General features: G+C 32.2%; 1 protein-coding gene and 1 long non-coding RNA gene across 2 annotated transcripts in view; one reads left to right on the top strand and one right to left on the bottom strand.

Annotated features, from left to right (window-relative positions):
* Nucleotides 1-16,152, top strand: part of LOC132734134 (uncharacterized) — a 116,691-nt gene extending 100,539 nt beyond the window's left edge. Inside the window, exons 2-3 of the long non-coding RNA XR_009626269.1 lie at nucleotides 15,641-15,671; nucleotides 16,078-16,152. This is a non-coding gene — a long non-coding RNA (uncharacterized LOC132734134). The remainder of the gene's footprint in view (nucleotides 1-15,640; nucleotides 15,672-16,077) is intronic.
* The window catches only part of LOC132734133 (uncharacterized), a 122,825-nt gene that overhangs the window by 94,864 nt on the left and 8,319 nt on the right, over nucleotides 1-19,642 (bottom strand). The window lies entirely within an intron of this gene.

Below are 19,642 nucleotides of genomic sequence, written 5' to 3'. Positions count from 1 at the left end.
TATCAATAAGAATGTCTTCATATTAATTAGGATGGCGGATAATCCCTTCCATAACAATGTGAAATACAAAGTGTAGGAATCGCAACTTTCCGGTCCTTTCCGTCAGTCTTCGGATAAGTACCTCGCAATCGGAACGTCCAAAAGTAGTTTCAGATGTAATCAGAAATGTAAAACGAATGTATATATTTGACATCTAAAGGAAAAAAGGTATGTTTCGGTACAATTTTGATTGAAAATATGTCTGACAATATTTTCTAAATAAAAAATGCCCGCTTATGTACAATTTTAAACAAATCCGACTGGTTTGCATTTTTGTACTTTCGGTTTCTACAGCCATAATAATAAATATATAAATAATGTATTGTTTGCTTTTGGATCTATGAATTCACTAATTTAAAGTGGACTTTTACTTGATATATAACACCCAGCATTAAATTACTATTTGTTTACATGTTTAGTTTCTTAGCGTAGGTTAGACCGACATACCGTATCCGTTCATACTATTGTGTTCGAGGCCCTTATCCGAATGACGAAAAGGGCCGAAAAGTTACGATTGAAGGACCTCGAACACAATGAACGGATACGGTATTTCGGTCTAACCTACGCTAAGAAACTAGACATGTATACAAATAGTAATTAAATGGTGGGAATTGTTGACAAGTTTATTTGCAATACTGTAAATGTAAATGTCCATCTAATAAAAGTGAATTCATAGATACAAAAGCAAACAATACATTATGTATATTTATTATTATGATTGTAGAAACCGAAAGTACAAATGCCAACCTGTTGACATTGAGTCGCAATTGTTTAAAATTTTACATCATTGGGCATGTTTAAATTTTAAAATGGTTGTCAGACAAATTTTCAGTCATCATTGTACCGAAACAGACTAAATTTTCTTTGGATGTCAAATATATATATATATATATATATATATATATATATATTATATATATATATATATATATATATATATATATATATATATATATATATATATATATATATATATATATATATTCGTTTGATATTACCGAAGATTTTTTTTTTAAAGAAAGATCTGTTAAAGGGAACACAGCTTCTCATACATAGTTTTTATTCTTTATTTTAAATTAGACATATTCAGTAAGAATTTCATATCTTTCATATCTTTATATTTTTACACATTTATTACGGAACGTAGTATAAGGGAAGGAACTCCAGACTAAGTATATTCTTCAATCTCATACGCAGTGATCTCCCCTCATCAGTACACCACAAACGTTTTTATCAATATTTTGATATTTTATTATTTATTTTAGCTTTTAAATTTATTTTTCATTATTTTGTATACTTTTGATAAATTCTTGATAAACTATAACGAACGTAGGTATGAAAAGTTAAAAATAAAACAGATATATTTTCTATGTAACGGTCGATATTAACATTTGAATTTCAAAGTTATGTCATGTGACTTAGTCTGCAATTTTCATGTTATTTTGTTGTAATAAATGCTTCCGATGGGTCACTTTGTTTCCAGATTTTTTTTCATCATCATGTGACTTCTGTGAAGTTATGCAAAGGGAGGTAACCACTACAATTCTGCCAAGGGAGGTTATCACCTGAGGAGTTTGTATATTCTTAAGTAGTTAAAGTTACATTAAATAAATATGTAAAAATATTTTGCCGTCAGCCTAATAACCAAGCATTCTACTGTTTTATTAACCTTTTTAACAGTATTGTTGTAAATCTCATCAAATATTGTTCATAAATTACGATTTTAAACGGAAAACCCCACGGTAACACTAAAGTTCGTATACGAATTTTAACATGCAAATGAAGACTATAATCAGTTCATGTATGTGCTACGTCACAGTGTTATAGTTGCTATACAGAACACAGCAAATACGTGATTTTCATGTGCATACACACTTTAACCGTTTTAGCTTCACGGTACACTTGGCATGGCGTTTAGGAAAGAGTAATCATCTGAGAAAAATATTAAATTTGTATGAAAACATCCGTTACAATGCGGAAATATACCGTTAAATTAGGACTGCTACTTTGATTTAATATTGATGTACGGATGACCCGAAGGCGGAGTTTCTCATGCAAATTCCGATTTCGCCACAATGAGGTCGCAGATGTTTATGCTTATAAAACTCATTTTGGTTGCCTTGACACCATAATAAGATCTGGAGTCGATATGAAACTAAATTTACTAATGAAATGTCGCTATTTCTGTTTTTAAGAAATTCATTTAATGTAGCTTTAAGTTAATTTTAAATACTTGTATGTGTCTGTGTGTATTGGTGGGAAAATTTACGATGTACCGTTAGACCCAGCGCGTTTTCTCTTAGAACTAAAAGCGCAAAACATGACAGTACGATAGCGATAGTACGACATTACGATGGTGACAGTACGACAGCACGACGATAAAACAGTTGTGAAAACCATAGTATTGTCACCATAGTACTGTCGTACCGTCACCATCGTACCGTCACCATCGTACTGCCACCATCGTACTGTCACTCACCATCGTACTGCAACCATCGTACTGTCACCATCGTCACCCATCGTACTACCACATCGTACTGTCACCATCTACTGTCAACATCCGTACTGTTTTACTGTCACCATAGTACTGTCGTATTGTCACCATTGTACTGTCACCATCGTACTATCAACATCGTACTGTCACCATCGTACCGCCATCATCGTACTGTCACCATCGTACCGTCACCATGATACTGCCACCATCGTACTGTCACCATCGTACTGCAACCATCGTACTGTCACCATCGTACTGCCACCATCGTACAGTCACAATCGTACTGTCACCATCGTACTGTCAACATCGTACTGTTTTACTGTCACCATAGTACTGTCGTATTGTCACCATCGTACTGTCAACATCGTACTGTCACCATCGTACCGCCATCATCGTACTGTCACCATCGTACTGTCACCCTCGTACTGCCATCATCGTACTGTCAATATCGTACTGCCATCATAGTACTGTCAACATCGTACTGTTTTACTATCACCATAGTACTGTCGTATTGTCACCAGCGTACTGTCGTACTGTCACAATCGTGCTGTCGTACTGTCACCATCCTTTTATCGTTCCGTCACTATCGTAGTTTAAACAATTTTTATTCACAAAATAATACATAGTAGTACATGAGTTTCTTATTCATATATCAATATATTATGAAAAGAAAGAACGAACAAAATACATTTTGGAATTAGATATGAAAACAAGTATCAAATACTTATGTTGATTCATCTCCTAAGGTGTTGGAAGAAGAATGGCTGAGATTCGATTAGTAATGTAATGTGTAAGGAAATATATACTTAATAATGGTTGGTTGTCTCTATTTCGCCGCATGTTCAGTTCGGTTAATTATAGTAATTGACTTTCCAAAAAGTAATGATTTAGTGAGATACATCCTAAACGCAATCGAGTGCCTAATATTTCGGCATGTCTGTTACCAGAATAATAGTGTAATGGAGTTAAACGTATATTTGCGTTAAGTTTACTTTTAAAGATTCTTAGGGTAGATTTAACATCTTCAGGCAGCATGTTCCAGTCTCTTATTACGGAGGGTAGAAAGTAGTCTTTAAAAAGCTGAGTTCTAGTATGTATGTTAGGAATGTCAATAATGTTTCAGAGTTTGTTGTTCCGCGCCCACAGGCGCGGAGCTATTTGTGTTTACTTTTTTTGTCAATGGGCCCGGATTTGATCAATTTATCCCTTCGATTTACAGCTAAAAATAAATCCGCATTCAATAACTCCTTTCGATTTCTATATTGGTTTCTCCTTCGGTGATTTGCATGTCATATTAATGAATGAGAACCGGAAAGCAGTTCTGCTGTACATGAATTCGAAAGCTATAAATAGCTATAAATGTTCTGATTTTTGACACTTAGGTTATAAATTTGTTATTTCCCTTTTTTAGTAGTACATGAAATTATAATTTGTTACATTTTGAATTACATTTACACACAGCATATCAAGTATACTATTAGTGATTGAATTTGTCAATATAATGAAGATTTCAGGCATAAGACTTTAATAATTTTGCTTTTGATAATTATTCTTAATTTATATTTATGAAATTAAATGTTTAATAATAACATGTTGATATATTGGTTGTTTTGAAATAATTAAACTTTAGTATATAATGTTACATTTCATTGGCGTCATTGGTATTGCATACCACTTTGTGCTTCAAAATAAACTCTTTAAGGGTATGACTGGTCACATGTCCGGGGTACGTACTCGACAGCGAAAGGTGCATTTTGTGGCCTTACGAATGGCACTCATTAAGCATAGGCTATACATAGATAGCATCATTGATAACAGAAACTTTGATCTGCAGTTTGAACATGAAGTGTAATGTTTTTATGCCCCCACAAAGTGGGAGCATATAGCGTTGCACTTGTCCGTCTGTCTGTCCGTACGTCCCGAAATCTTGTGAACGCAACTCCTCTTAAACCGGATGGCAGATTTTGCTTAAACTTCCAGGGATGAACAACCTTAATGTGTAGATGGTAGTAAAGGAAGGAATTTTCGCTGCGACCAAATTTAACAGAATTATGGCCCTTTGTTGATTTTTTCACTATATACTATGTAGAAATTTTGTGAACGCAACTCCTCTTAAACCGGATGGCAGATTTTGCTTAAACTTCCAGGGATGAACAACCTTAATGTGTAGATGGTAGTAAAGGAAGGAATTTTTGCTGCGACCAAATTTAACAGAATTATGGCCCTTTGTTGATTTTTTCACTATATACCATATATATGTTGTCAGTGGGGGCATCCGTGTCCTTTGGACACAGTTCTAGTTTATGAATGGTTTTAAAGCAATTCAACAAAAAGTATATTGACCTCCCAATAAATGAATTAACAATAGTTTTATATATATATCACCAATGTCAAAAAGCTTTTACATCTTTGACTCGCACGAACATGATACCTGCCTAAAATTAAGGTAACAGTCTTCTATTATATTGATGAATACTGTATCACCATTTATCGCATGGTACCGTCCATGAACAGGCTCAATCAAACCGAGCCTGCAACATTTTCAATTTTGCCGTGTTGGGCTTTCTTTAGGGATTCTGTATTTATCTATTTTTTGGAACTTTTCCTTTGTTCTTACTAGCCCATTATACTCAGTACACTTCAAAGAGCATTTGAAAATTGTATTGATATATAACAGTACAGTATTTTCATTGATTCATATAGGAAAAAAACTCGACTGTTATATATCGGTTGAGTTTTTTTTCGCATCTGTTATATATCAATGCAGTTTTTTTCACAGAGGCAGTCCAATGGGGCAGTGGTAACGAACATTCCCAGTAGCAAAAAAAAAAAAAAAATGGAATCAATAAAATAAAATAAAATAAATAAATAAATAAATACAATGAAAAATATAAACAAAAATAATTAATGAAATGAAATTTACTCTCTTTTAATAAAAAAGGTACATCCGCTGAATGAATTATTTCCACTGAAAGGCCCTTTAATTAAAATGAATCAATATTGGTAACAGTTTACAATTCGCCTTTAACATTGGATGTCTCTTGTATAACTTTTTTTTTTGCGGCAGCGAAAACAACTTGAAAGAACTGCCTTCTCATGAATAACTGTAATGTAGCTAACGATCTATTTATTTATTTTACTAAAAAAGAAAACATTATGCCATTGCGAAAAAACAGTTATAGTATATGAAACTCGTTAGTTACGGGGGTAAAACACTGGCTGGGGCGACATCTCGGGATGTTTCTGCAAAATAATTTTTTTTAGCAGAAACACTCCTTGATGTCGCCTCAGCCAGTGTTGTATCCTCGTAACTAACTCGTTTCATGTACTATAATTATTACGTAACGCGCGTATAACAAACAAACAAAAAATCCTGAATTTGGTCTTTTTGAAATTCATCCCATTATTCATTCCAGAGTGTGCTCTACTTTCAGTATTGAAAGAAACCATTTTTTTTTAAATTTGACATGAAAAAAATGCATGTAATATTACTATATTATAATATTAGTCCCTTTTATTACTATTTGTATATTTGTTACAATTATAATAATAAAAAAAAACAGACTTTGATATTTTTATCATCTTATGTTACTGACTACAGTAGTGACACAAACAGAACACAGTACAGTCATGTCACATAACATTATCAAGTCTTGTAAGTCTTGTTTATATTCAATGGAATTACTTTCCTTACCAGGTAGGCATCGGTGAAATTAAATATCTTTCCCCTCTTTTTAATTATGGACAGTGCATAAGATAAGTATAATTATGCAAAAAATGGTTTACAAAACATTAGGAAAAAAATCAACAATAGTACTTAATCTGAATATAACATGACCTGTGCGTAGGAATAATTTGGTAAGGTATCTGTAATGAGCGCATTTTTTGCGCGGAGCTTCTCAATTGCTGCATTGCAGCAACATTTGTACTTGAAACTTTTTAGAGTTTGTTCTGGGATGAGGTTGGAAAGATATTCTGATGTGAAATTGCTATTAATTTTATAGAATGTTATTAATTTTTTTTCCTACGTTCTGATAAAGTTTTTTCCATTTCAAATCGTTATAGAATTTTTCTATGCTCCAGTGTATTCTTGCAGATTCTGTTTGAACAGCCTCAATACTATTTTTTTCTGATTGTGAACCATTGTCCCAGACGGAAAAACAATATATTCCTATGAAGGTCTTATAGAAGTAAAAATATTAAGTTTCCAAAGATTTCCTATGTAGCGTAAATTTTAATGATCGTAGAACTCAAATGTGTTTCCATGCTTTCGAGACAGTTAAAGTTATATTGTATCATAGTTTGGGGACCTTTCTGTCGAAAATGTGTCAGAGTTAAATCGTATACATATACATGCACAGTGCGTTATTAACTGGAGTGCAGGTATTAGAAACCCGCACTCCAGAGCAGGCCCATTGATTGGCTCATTTTTTCTGGTGTTTACTTATTGTGACGACAGAGAAAGGGATAGCGATAGAAATATCATATTCAGATACTCGTTGTTTGGTTGCTTTTTCTGGGGTTTCATATTGTGACATCATGGAACCTGTTTTTATTTTTACCTATGCTACAAAAAAGAAAGACATTAAAACACTCAGCAATCTGATTTATACTCGAGGCCTATGTCCCCCTCGTGTCTCGATGCTCTTTCTGTTACTGTGTACTGTGAATGTCATTTGCGTTCTTGGTCGACATTAAGGCAAAGTGTTAATGTTGTTTGAAATTTTGTATTGTTGTTTTATTCATCGTCAGTGCAAGATTGTTGGGGTTTGTTTCTTTTGCTAGCGAATATGAGAGTTTCTGTTTTATTCGGATTGAAGTCTATAAACCATGATGTTGCCCACGAGTAAATGTTTTGTAAGTCATTTTTAAGCGATGTTGCCGTTGTGTTTGGTGTATCAACAAGATATATAAGCTGGTGTCGTCAGCATAGAGACTTATATTAGAATTAACGATTTAAACTTTTTCCCATTTATGTAAATTAGGAAGTGCAAAGGCCTTGTTGCACGCCAGCTGAAACAGAACATCGTACTGTCGTACCGTCACAATCGTACTTATTCGGAACGTTGTCGGCCATTATTCTATAATATAATTACAACGTCTGAGATAATACGGATTGAAAGCAGTAGTTATATCACCAAGTTTCAGATGTAATGTAATCTTCGATAATGTAAAATAAATATATATGACATTCAAAGTAAACTAATGGCTGTTTCCGTGCAATAAGGATTGAAAATATGTCTAATTTAAATATGCCCACTGATGTACAATTTTAAACAAATCCGACAAAATGTCAGCAAGAAGGCATTTTGTACTTTCGGTTTCTACAAGCATAATAATAAATATATATTTGATGTATTGTTTGATTTTTTGTATCTATGAATTCACTTATTTTAAGCGAACGTTTACTTAATATATTGGAAATAAAGAACAACTCCCAGCATTAAATTACTATTTGTTAACATGTCTAGTTTCTTAGCGTAGGTTAGACCAAAAAACCGTTATCGTTCTGTGTATTTATTTATACTAAAGTGTTCGAGGCCCTTATCCAAAGATTGACGGAACGGGCTGAAAAGTTGCGGCTGTGTCGTCCTGTCACCATCGTAAGATGTCGCACTGTCACCATCGCATTAAAACCTTTCCCTAAAATCTGTTTTACCGTCTACGTTTTATAATTATAGCAATATTTGAAATCAACAACACTATGTATAAAGTTTAATTACATTACACGTTTATGAGCAGTTTGAATTGAATTATATTGATTTTAATTAAGGTTAGAGTGTATATTGGATGTTCTTAACAAAAAGAAGCTTGCGAAACTTAGAACTTATATTGGCTTTTTTATAAAAAAAATCTTTACTCTATCCAAGATCAACTATCAAAGAAATCGAAAGGAAAACAGATTCAAAATTATCTAAATAAAAAAAGAGCTTAAGATAAAAATTGACTCCTGTGTCTTCATAATTTGTATTTTTCAACAGATAGGCCTAATCTAGAAATTTGTGTATGACTTATATATAAAATTTAGTATTTTCTTATAAGACCTAGATTATTTGTATAAACTTTATTACTTCAATTTCAAACTACACTCAACAATTCATGAATATACGACGTGTATGTTAGGCCAATGTTAAAATGAGACTTTATGACACGGTCAACGTTTTCGTTCATGTTTATTGTCACGATGTTCGCATGATGAGCAAATTAGACTTTTTGGGGTTGTGTTAAATCACTATACTGTTGTGTGGTTTTCAAGATTTTATTTACAACAAACTAAATAATACTATTAAATACTTAAACATTATATGTAAGACATGAATAAAATATTTGTATAATATATTTAACCAATGAAATATTAATGATAATAATAAACAAATGTTTATATAATCCGTTTATTAAAACTAGCTGAGGCTATTGTATATGTTTTCTTGGTAATATTAGTCTTAGTATTCACTGTTCCTTTTTTCCTTCTGTCCTGTTTTATTGGTAAAGTATTCATAAAAGAATAGATGGTCATGTGACAGCAGTTATTGCAGAAAACCGGATAGCTTTCAACATCCGGATACTGGTACACTTTGCCTTGTAAAAACAACCATTCTGCGCAACAGATAAACGTAATAAGGATAAAATCAATAGGATAATCGTTTGCAACAGTTCCCTTACCTATCCTTATACTTATTTGTAGGTGAACTTTCTTCTTGAAGGAAAATTTTGAAAATATATAAATGAATGAATGAATGGATACGGCATCAATGTAGACCACAACGATATTCGAAATCCGGGTTTTAGTATTGTCAATAAAACTAAGGGACAAGCTGTTAAACTTAACCTGCAATTTCGTAAAAATAATATCACAATGCACATGCTTTTTACATAAAGTTATTAAATACAAATATAACAACATATTTGTTTACTTGATTTTTACGAATCAAAATAAAACTAATTAACACAGCATGACATTAACTGCTAATAATAACAGCTCCTTCCATAGGCAAAAATAAAAAGCATTCCATAAGAGACGACGCCGCTCACCGGCGTCGCCAAAAAATTTTAAAATGAGTCTTAAACAGTTGAAAAAATAACTCTATCATTCCGCCAGCTTAACTTATTCCTACACTTCTTTTTTACTTTAAATATTTGTCATCAATGTGACCACTTTATTTATATGATGTCAACGATGTGACTTGCTACAGCTCAATTGTCATGATGTAACTTTTTAATTATGTCAAAGATTTGACCACTTTTTTATACACACATCATCGATTCCACCTCTCAGTCTCACTACTTTCTGGCAAATGCACCCTTATATCTTGCATACACATTATTTTAATATTTCTCTCTCACTCAAATAAACATGATTCCCACACTCTATAATCAAAGGGCTGCATGCTCTGTGGTATTTTCTGATCTTTCCTGTATAAGTTTATTTTTATATACTATTATTCATCTTACGCAGCGACTTCGTTTAACAGTTTGTGATTGATACATATGGAATTTTGCATGCCTAGAGTTGCATCAAAAATCATTTTTCATTTTTTATTACAGCCACACTTTATCCTTGCATATCGTGGCTACATCCTTAAAAAAGACACTTCAAAAAAAAGATGTTGCCTCGACAAGGATTTTAACCTTAGGCCTCTTACATCCTAAACGAGCGCGCTACCTCTGCACCACAGTGAAGTAATACGTAATTATGTAGCGAATAAAAACAAATATATTGTAATTCTAAAATTGAGAATTTTCATTTCGTATTTGTAATCCTTATTAATTTCAAGGTATTTTGTTCACGATAAACCTGTTGTTAAACACTGATGAAAATAATTTAGCGAAAATCTTCTCGCCAAAACAGTCCGACATGTATATATTCCATTACTCGACAGTCAGATTTATTTGTGTACTACGCTCTGGAGTATTCGGTAATCGACATAGCTAAAAATAGCATTTTCATTGATTAAGCTTTACGAAAATAGTCGAACATTTTTCATTGGGTAAAAAAGATATTCATCCGCGAAATTTGTGATTGTAACCTCATATTTCTATTGACTAATGTAAACATTTGATGCACTGTAATTCGTTTAATGCCTACATTAAAATTTATTCTTTCATTTAAATTGATGGTTTATAAGCAGTTTTGAGTGTGAACTACTTTGCGTTGTTAAGTCTGTGAGGAAATTTTGTGTTAGACCGTGGATGTTAGCTATGTATTTACTGATCTTGCGATCAGAAAATACAAAAATAACAGATCATTAGGCTAGACGGGTGATAACGAGATCCCTCAGAGAATTCCTTTGATTTTATCTCATCATAGGAAGTTAACCAATAGTTCACCCTAAATTCCCCTAGAATTTTGTCTGATACCTTATTGATAAAACTTGATGTTCTGGCTTGTATTGTTAGAATAAAAATTGAAAGATTTTCTTGACATTTATATTTAATAACAGGAAGGCGACAGTACAATGGTGTCAGTGCAACAATACGATGGTGACGTACGAGGGGTAGAAAAAGCATTGTGGAGCGCACCTTAGTGACTGAAATTTTTTTTTTTTATTCTGTCAGACCATCAAAGAACTCTCTCTAAGTAGAAATTACCTTTTAAATCGTTCTATCCATTTTCGGAAAGATTCACGGTACTCAGAAGCTGGTATACGTTTCATACAATGATAGACACTACAGCTAATACTGGTTCTGGATTCGTATAATGACGACCTGCAAGCATTTCTTTAAAAATTTTGATACAACCAAACGTCACAAGGGGCGAGGTCTAGGCTTATGGGTGATGCGCAATGACTTTAATGTAGAATTCTTGCAAATAATTGGCAACAACAGCTGTTTTATAGGCCGGCGCGTTGTCATGGAGGAGATGAAGGCCCGCGTGCCTGTGCTCGGGCGTCGCTCTGTGTACACAATGACGAACGTTTTAAGAACCTGCTCTTCAATATACGGACCCATTTTGTAACCGCACCATATTGAAGTGCATTTTCTTCACAGACTTTCCGCAAATCTGCATGGATATCAGTTGCAGAAAACCCAAGTTTCGAACGAATTTTGCTTTATACCCTTTGCTCTAATTTAAATTCCGCAATGTTTTAGCAAGTTTAATAAGGCAATATACATGTACCATCACGTGGTCAGTTCAAGTGAAGCGTAAAAAGCACGAGAAAGCGGGCACGGCAATCAAAGGTGTCTAGTACGACGATAGTTCGACGGTGATAGTGCGACAGTACAATCGTGACAGTTCGATATTGCAATGGTGACAATACGACAGCACGGTGGTGACAATATGATAGAACGCCGGACAGTCACTACTAAGAAATACTACTGTAAATTCGGTATCTTTAGCGATGTTTTAATTTTCGCTTTTATTCGCGAATCGGTTGCGTCGCCAATTCATGATACCGCATAAATTTTATAACACAACATACATTATACAAATTATATCCGATACAAAAGTCTTCAAATTTTGATCAAATTTAATAATGAATACTTTTAAAATCATTAATTTGTACAATGTGATATTTACATAATAATAAAGGTATGAAGCTTTACTAACATATTTTTTTCCAATTATTTTTATCATGTTTATATGTTAGACACAAAAAGCTTATATATTTTTCCGACAATTACAACAAACTAATGCACTTTACAGATAAAATGGAACACAAATTGTTTAGATAACGATAGAGTAACGTTATATCTGTGATCAGCGGACAATTTTCACACTTAAGGTATAATAAACACGTATAATTCATAACACCTTTGTTACAAACATTTTACGTTTTATCAAAAGCTCTATTAACAAGTAAGACGGACGCCCCACAACCAAGTAGTTAAGTTCGTTGACTTCAAACCACTTGCCCCTCATTGCTGTGGGTTCGGATCCCGACAGGGACTTTGGACTCTTTCATGTGAGGAAGCTATCCAGCTAGCTAACGGAACGTCGGTAGTTCTACTTAGGTGCATGTTCGTGCCTGAAATAATGCACGGAAGGGCACCTGAGGTCTTCCTCCACCAGTAAAAGCTGGAACGTCGTGATATGACCTATATTGTGTCGATGTGACGTAACCCCCCTCCCCCCCAAAAAAAAACCAAAAAAAAAAAAACAACAACAAAAAAACAACAAACAAGTAAGACAAAGATTGCAAAAAGCCCTTTCATGATTTTATAAGTTATCATATCATATCATACAGTAGACGAGCCGTAGCCGAGGCATATATCAGATTTTTTTTGCAGATGTGAACAATCCAATAGAATAAGTATTGTTCTCAACAATGTATAATGACATCTGTATTTCGCACCACCAACGTTTTAATAGTTTGTAAGATTTTTATTACTTAAATTACATAAAGGATTCGATGTTGATTTTTTTGGCCTCTTGAAATGATTTGTATCCAGTAATGATTTCTATTGGAACATGGTGCAAACGCTTTGACGATATTTCATTAAGGTTTGGAAAGATGGGGAACGATTGGAATTTGATATAGACCTTTTTTGACTTTGAAAATGAAATGAGGTTTAACTATTATGATTTTAGCGCAGAGCATTTAAAAACATATGAAAGGACTTTTGATTTATTTCGACTTTGAACGAATTTGAACTTGGTGAACAAAGTCAATGAAGATGAAATAAGCATGAAATTCATAAATACATGAAATACCTTTGTTAAAACTATGGCATTTTCTCTTTTTAAATCCATGAAAATATAAATATTGTACGTTGGCATATCTTTCCCCCTTTCTATTTATACTCTGATTTTCGATACAGTTCGGCATTGTCCTCATGACAGGAATCATATCATGTATGTCTTCATTTCCAAAGCAGACATCGTATTTGTGCTGGACGCGTCTTCAAGCGAAGGAACATTGAACTTCCAAAAGTAGATTGTGTTTTCAAAGAGAGTCATTTTATTGAAAGGCATTAGATATATATTTCTATGTCATTATTTCTCTTTTCCCGAAATTCACATTTTGTCCTTTTTTCATTGTAACAACGACTACACCTATGCCAACAACTACTCCAACGACCTTGAGTAAGTTTTACATTTATGTGTTCTATGAATCAAGAAACGCTCTCTCCGACAAAATTTGCCCAGTTGTAACTTTACGTTCTGACACACATTCATCATCTTCTAAAGATAATGATATTATGATATGTGACTTTTATCAAAATAATCTGTATTGTCAATTTGTTTTTGACGAACATAAGAACACAATTAGTGTTATAGTGCTTTTTTGTTGTAATATGATTTTAAAAGAAAGCACATTTTCTGAATTTCATCCGATACTGTTTTCTCCAATTACATGAATTAATTGTTCATAATGATCATAAAAACATAAAAAACAGAATCACTATTCTTTAAAATTATCTTTCAAATCGGTATAGTGAAATATATATTATGCTCATCCTTGCTATAATATTTTAATTGCAAAAATTTATTGAAATCTATGAAATTCTTACTGAATATGTCTAAATTAGACAAAAGAAAAAGTAAACTAGGGAAAGGGGGGTGGGTTTAAAATTTTTTTAAACCCGTCAAGTAAAGTTGGTGTTTTTTTTTTTAAAAATTTGGACACATCCCACTATACAAAATTAGCATATTGGTTTTCCCCTTTAAGTGTATAAAATTTTGAAAAAAAAACCATTTTTTACTTTAGGTGGAGTAAAAAATGTTTAAAAGGGGGTCTTTTAGAAATTTTTTAAATTTATTTTCTTGTAAAAATTTTGGGTTTTAGTTTATTTTTTAAAATTTTTAAAATTTTTTTACCAAATTTCTCTTAACTTTTTTTTTTCCCCAAAGAAACAAACAATTTAGGGAAAACTTTTAAACCCGGGTTTAAAAAAAATACCCAATTTCTTAACACAATACCTTATCTTTTGTATCTTTTTTAAATTTTAAATTTTAAACATAAAATCCAAATTTTTTATTTTTTAAACTTTAATAATAAAGGACTTTATAGCCTATTTCAAATACAATAATACTATTTTGATATAATTCTATGAAGAAGTAAAAAAATGAAAATTCCTTGTTTGTCGAATGTTCTGTACCTCGACACTGTGTTGAAGAAGTCCTTATGTTCTTTTACAGATATAAAAACACAACACTTCATCCCAGGTTTGATTCTTATCAGTTACTGACCTGCTAAATTTCTTAAATGGAGTTGTTTAAATTCCATTTTTGGAACTGTCCAGGTGATTTAAAGGCATATATCTGACAGACGTTGTCAATTTTCTAGTACCTTTTAGTGCCCGTTAGGGTGGTTATACCTTTAAAGATCCTGTATGTTATAATTACGGTTGTTACCACACTTTAGTGAAATTTTATATATATTTAATCTTTATTAAAGTCTCATCCATACATAACATTTACAACATTTCAATTACAAATTGTAAAACACAAAATCATAAAATTGCTTGTATTGCCATTCTGATAATGAATATATAAATACAGGGGAGACAACTCCTCAGTCAATATTGCAAATACTTCCAATATGAACTGCAGAGTTACCTCTCTTTTCATGCTTATTTAACTTTTAACAATTGATCTGAATTCAGAAACCAGTACTAACTACATCCACAGGAATTCCAATGCCCATAACAATTTTGGGGAAAAACAACAAAAACTAAGCAAGCTTTTTAGTTTTAACCAAATGTCAAAAAGGAGATAATTCTGGAACTGATAAGCAGCTGTTTCCTAACATTTAATAGATAACTCATAAATTTATTTCTTAATGAAATCTTATCAAAGTATACTCGGCATTTGACAAATATTAATATACATACAAATCAGTGCATTGTCCATCTGAATAAATCCTAATCTAACTATATGTATATGAGATTTACTTGAAATATACATTACCTAAATATCAACAGTTAAACTTTTGTAAATGGTCGATCCATGAAGTTAATGACATTAATTAATAACTGTAATTTACAACAAAAAGAACATGACATTAGGTAAAACAATTAATGCAAGAAAGCGTTATTTCAAAGACATCAGTCAATGATAAATAATAAATTATTTACCGCAAATTAATTGCAAAAAACACTTAATTCAAATGTTTTATATCCACCATTTCTTTTCCTTTTATCATTTGGTTTTTCTCTTTACAGACACAACAACCTTGGGCTAGCTTGTCTCCCGGTAAAAAACTGGTTTAAATGTATCATTCCATTTTTTTTACCCTTTTTGTTGTTAATTTATCTTTAATCTTTTTTTGGCAATCTTATATACCCTAACGTCGACTGAATTTTCTGTTTGATTAATACATGCGTTGACTTAAGAAAAATGCAACAGTGCTAAAAAAGCAGTCATGAACGGCATACACTTTTCTTTAAAAAAATCGAGTCTCTGTGAGAACGAGCAATGTTTGCAACATTAATGGCGTCAGCTTGAAATAGGTAAAAATATCAATATTAGCACAGACATGTATCTGTTGCTTACAAACAAATTAAATATATGAAAACTAGCTTTCGTAAAATCAAAATTTTGTGACATTGTCATACCTGGTATACTAATTGATGTATGTCTTTATCTTTTTGTTTTTCAGATCAAATATGTAAGAAAGACAACTTGACATATGCAATTATTTTGTAGTCTTTAAAACAAATAAAATTGACAGAAGCATGCCGATGTTTTGATAAACCCTTCATTTGAAATTAATCTAAAGAGACAAACTATAAGATCTGGAATTTTACAACAAAGTTCTACAAACTCACTGTTTCTGCAAGCAAACCGAATCATCAACCCAATTTTCTACAAAAGAGATAATGACCTATATGATCTTATTTTGTCAAAGCTTAGTAATCTTGTAACTCTTATTAATTGCGACCAAAAAGTGTCGTACAGTAAAACAAAATATATTATTTCATATAAAACAAACAAATGTCTAGGCAGGAAGAAAAGTGTGTTGATTCTCTTTTTTCCAAATCAATAAATTCAAAAAATTTAATTATAATATAAAACATGAATGCTGACAATATATATACATGTATAATCTGTTAATATAATCTGGTAATTGTTTCTCCATAACATTACTGTGAGAACATTCATAAATGAATACAATGTCATTTTGAATTTGCATGTTTACAAAAGCAGAATGTGTTCTGTATTTTCAATGTAGTGATTTTCTACCACTGCGCGTGTATTGAACTGATCCTTCCTATGGACCTTCGTTCATTGTTCATTTATTTGTTCCCTTTCATTTATTTTGGCGCAGAATGTGTTTAATTGATTTGTGTTTCTACAAGATAGTTCTTTTCAACTACACAAGTCGGTTGAATAAGGAAAATGATCGAATAGGAAGAAGAACCTCATGCCTTGGTTAGAATTGCTTAAGATCTTTAGAAAAAAACTACGACAGAATGAGGAAAAAAAATACGAAAAACATTACGGCAAAATAAATGTAGCAGTGTCTGTTTCTTGACAAAGTGGTAAATGAAAGCCGTCGCCAACGCTCCCTATCACCGGCTTAAGCAAAATTTAACATTTAAACATGAACATGATAAAATTTTGGTACAAAACAACATCCGCAGATGTGGTCATATGGCAGTTGTTATAGAGTCTTGAATCAACACTTGTATGACCCCAAAGTAGAGAAAATAACAAAAATGTATGCGCATTCCAGAAAACAATTGGTTAGCCTATTGGAAAATAAAATTGAATTTTGAAAGGAGGGAGATATTACGAAGAAATAATGTCATATAAAAGTCGTCAATAGAAAAAATCATAAGGGAGATTATACAGTATTCAAAAATTGATACTGAAGCCACACACCAAGAAAGCGAACAAATTGAAAGACCTAAATTGATTGCAAACTCAAACTCGATTTTGAAGAATAAAATATACCTGAATATACAGGGTGAAATTTTACAGTCTTCTCTGGCATAAACACCACTAATGTAGCAATGAAATAAAACACAGATAGAATGATGTACAAATAAAAGACGATGTAAGCAACAAGGGTAACGTCCATATGTGGAAACTTAAACAAAAGGCATCTATTATTTTTATTGTGTATGGTTTCTTTTTTTTCAAGCACAAAATTTCCGAAATGTTACCTTTTGATATGAAAATGGATAAATGAATATGATAATTTGGATTTGAAAATTTTTTTTAAATAGACATAAAAAGTTTCATGTAATCAGTACAACCGCCTTTGGAGAAAATATCGGTAATCCTATTGATAAAACGAAGCATAGTTAACTTTACAGTCAATCCGAGAAAGCCATGTGCTATCCTTAGCCTATCTTAAGGAGAATTCAACAAGTCTTTATCCACAAATTTGCTTAACACCCCAGCTACATTGTCTGCATCAGGTAGAGCATATGATTCATCACCTGTCGGAAAGAACGATTCTTTAATTTTTTCTAATTCATTTTCTATATCCCAGTCAAAATGATTGGTTTCCTCTTTTTTGTTCTCTTTTTCCTTAATTTTCGTTGTGTCTTGTCCGTTCCCTGCTTTGTTGTCTAGTTCTTTTTTATCATTTTCTATAGTTGCTGTTCCCAGATAAAATTCATCTTGAATAGATGTGTTGTTTTTCCCGATTCCATTCTCAGAATCAACCGAATGATCGGAAGGGTTTTGTTTAAGAGTGGCTTTTATGTTTACGTGTTCTTCCGATTCTTTCATAATGGGGCACACTCCAACAGAAGGATAATCTTTTACCATTAACTTGGATATTATGCTCGGTACCCTTTTCTTTTGCATCAATAGTGCTCACATTTTCATCGTCTTTATTCTGAAATATACATGCATCTGGAGTAAGTATCTTATTGAACTCCGAATAATAATCTTCTTAATAAAAAAATGTGAGCATAGTGTTCGTTATGTTTCATCAGGTAAGTTAATAAGTCTAAGAAATAACATCATTCTGTGTCCGTTTACTGCAAACAGGTCTTCATAATTTTAACGAATTATCGTATAACAGAAAATTATGATAAAGTGTCATTCAATACAAATTAATCAGATTGAACATTTATAAAAAGTAATAAACTTTATAATTCTATTTTATAGGAGATATAGAAGTATAAGTGAGCGAAGTATTAAGAGAATAAATTATTTTAAAGCATATAGACATGAATGAATACTTCAAGGATACATACTTTCATTTGTGAATTCCTATTGAATTTTATGAATAAAAACCTTTCTGAAGCGGTACTATCATAGTCAATATTTTTTTGGCCTTCAAGATATGTCAGGTAGTTTTGGTCGTACGATATTTTCCGTAAACAGCTAAATCCTCGTATACTTCTTTTCCAATAAAAAGATTTGTTTTTCCACTCTTCAGAAGAAAGAAGGTATTTTTTCTTTTTGTATTGATTTTCTTGAGCTTTACAGAATTCTTCGTGTGTAATTGAATAATACCGTTTCTTTGCTAACATGACAAATCGTTCGAAAATAAGGTCGAGAAACAAATTCATGAACATGTCATTGTCATTTTTGGACGAATTGGCATGGAATCTATTGAGCAAATTAAGTCTTGCATTTTTTCCCAATGATATACTCTTCAGTTGTACTTCGTTTAAATTGCTGTGTTTTTGATTGACCTTTCTTTCGTTTTTTTTAATTCGTTCTCGTTTGAACATTATCTTTAGTATCAACACTGGTTTTGTTTAACTGAACTGACGTTTCTTGAAGATCTGATTACTTCGTTTGTAGTATACCCTTAAGAACAGTAAGGGGCAATGGCCCACTTGTAACTCCTATGTGTCAAACCTTGTCTTGATCTGACATATATTTCTCTCGCCGTAATTAGTAGAATTGGCCTGGTAAAGTCATCATCATGCAAGGCCATATACTGTTGAGAAAGTGCAGAGTTGTTCCTAAATGTTAGGTCTAATTTACAAGGGACTAAAGGCATTGGCGTTGTACTTTTCAATGGAGGGTTTCTTGACAGAAAATAAATAGATAACAATAAATACATAATTAAAACTTTACTTAACTTTTCATTATGAATATAAATCTGACTAGTTTAAAGGATTCAGCTTTTAATACTGCCTTACAAGTTCATTATTACTCGCCTAGGATAGCGTTATATTGATATATTATCCGCGCCAGAAACACGCATATTTCAATTTTATTCAACTCATTCAATAAATTTAGTGATACAT

Source organism: Ruditapes philippinarum, unplaced genomic scaffold, assembly GCF_026571515.1.
Source record: "Ruditapes philippinarum isolate M1 unplaced genomic scaffold, ASM2657151v2 ctg5873_1_1_1_1, whole genome shotgun sequence".
Lineage (NCBI taxonomy): Eukaryota > Metazoa > Mollusca > Bivalvia > Venerida > Veneridae > Ruditapes > Ruditapes philippinarum.
Note: the sequence above shows the minus strand (reverse complement) of the source record. Positions and strands in the feature narration are given on the sequence as shown.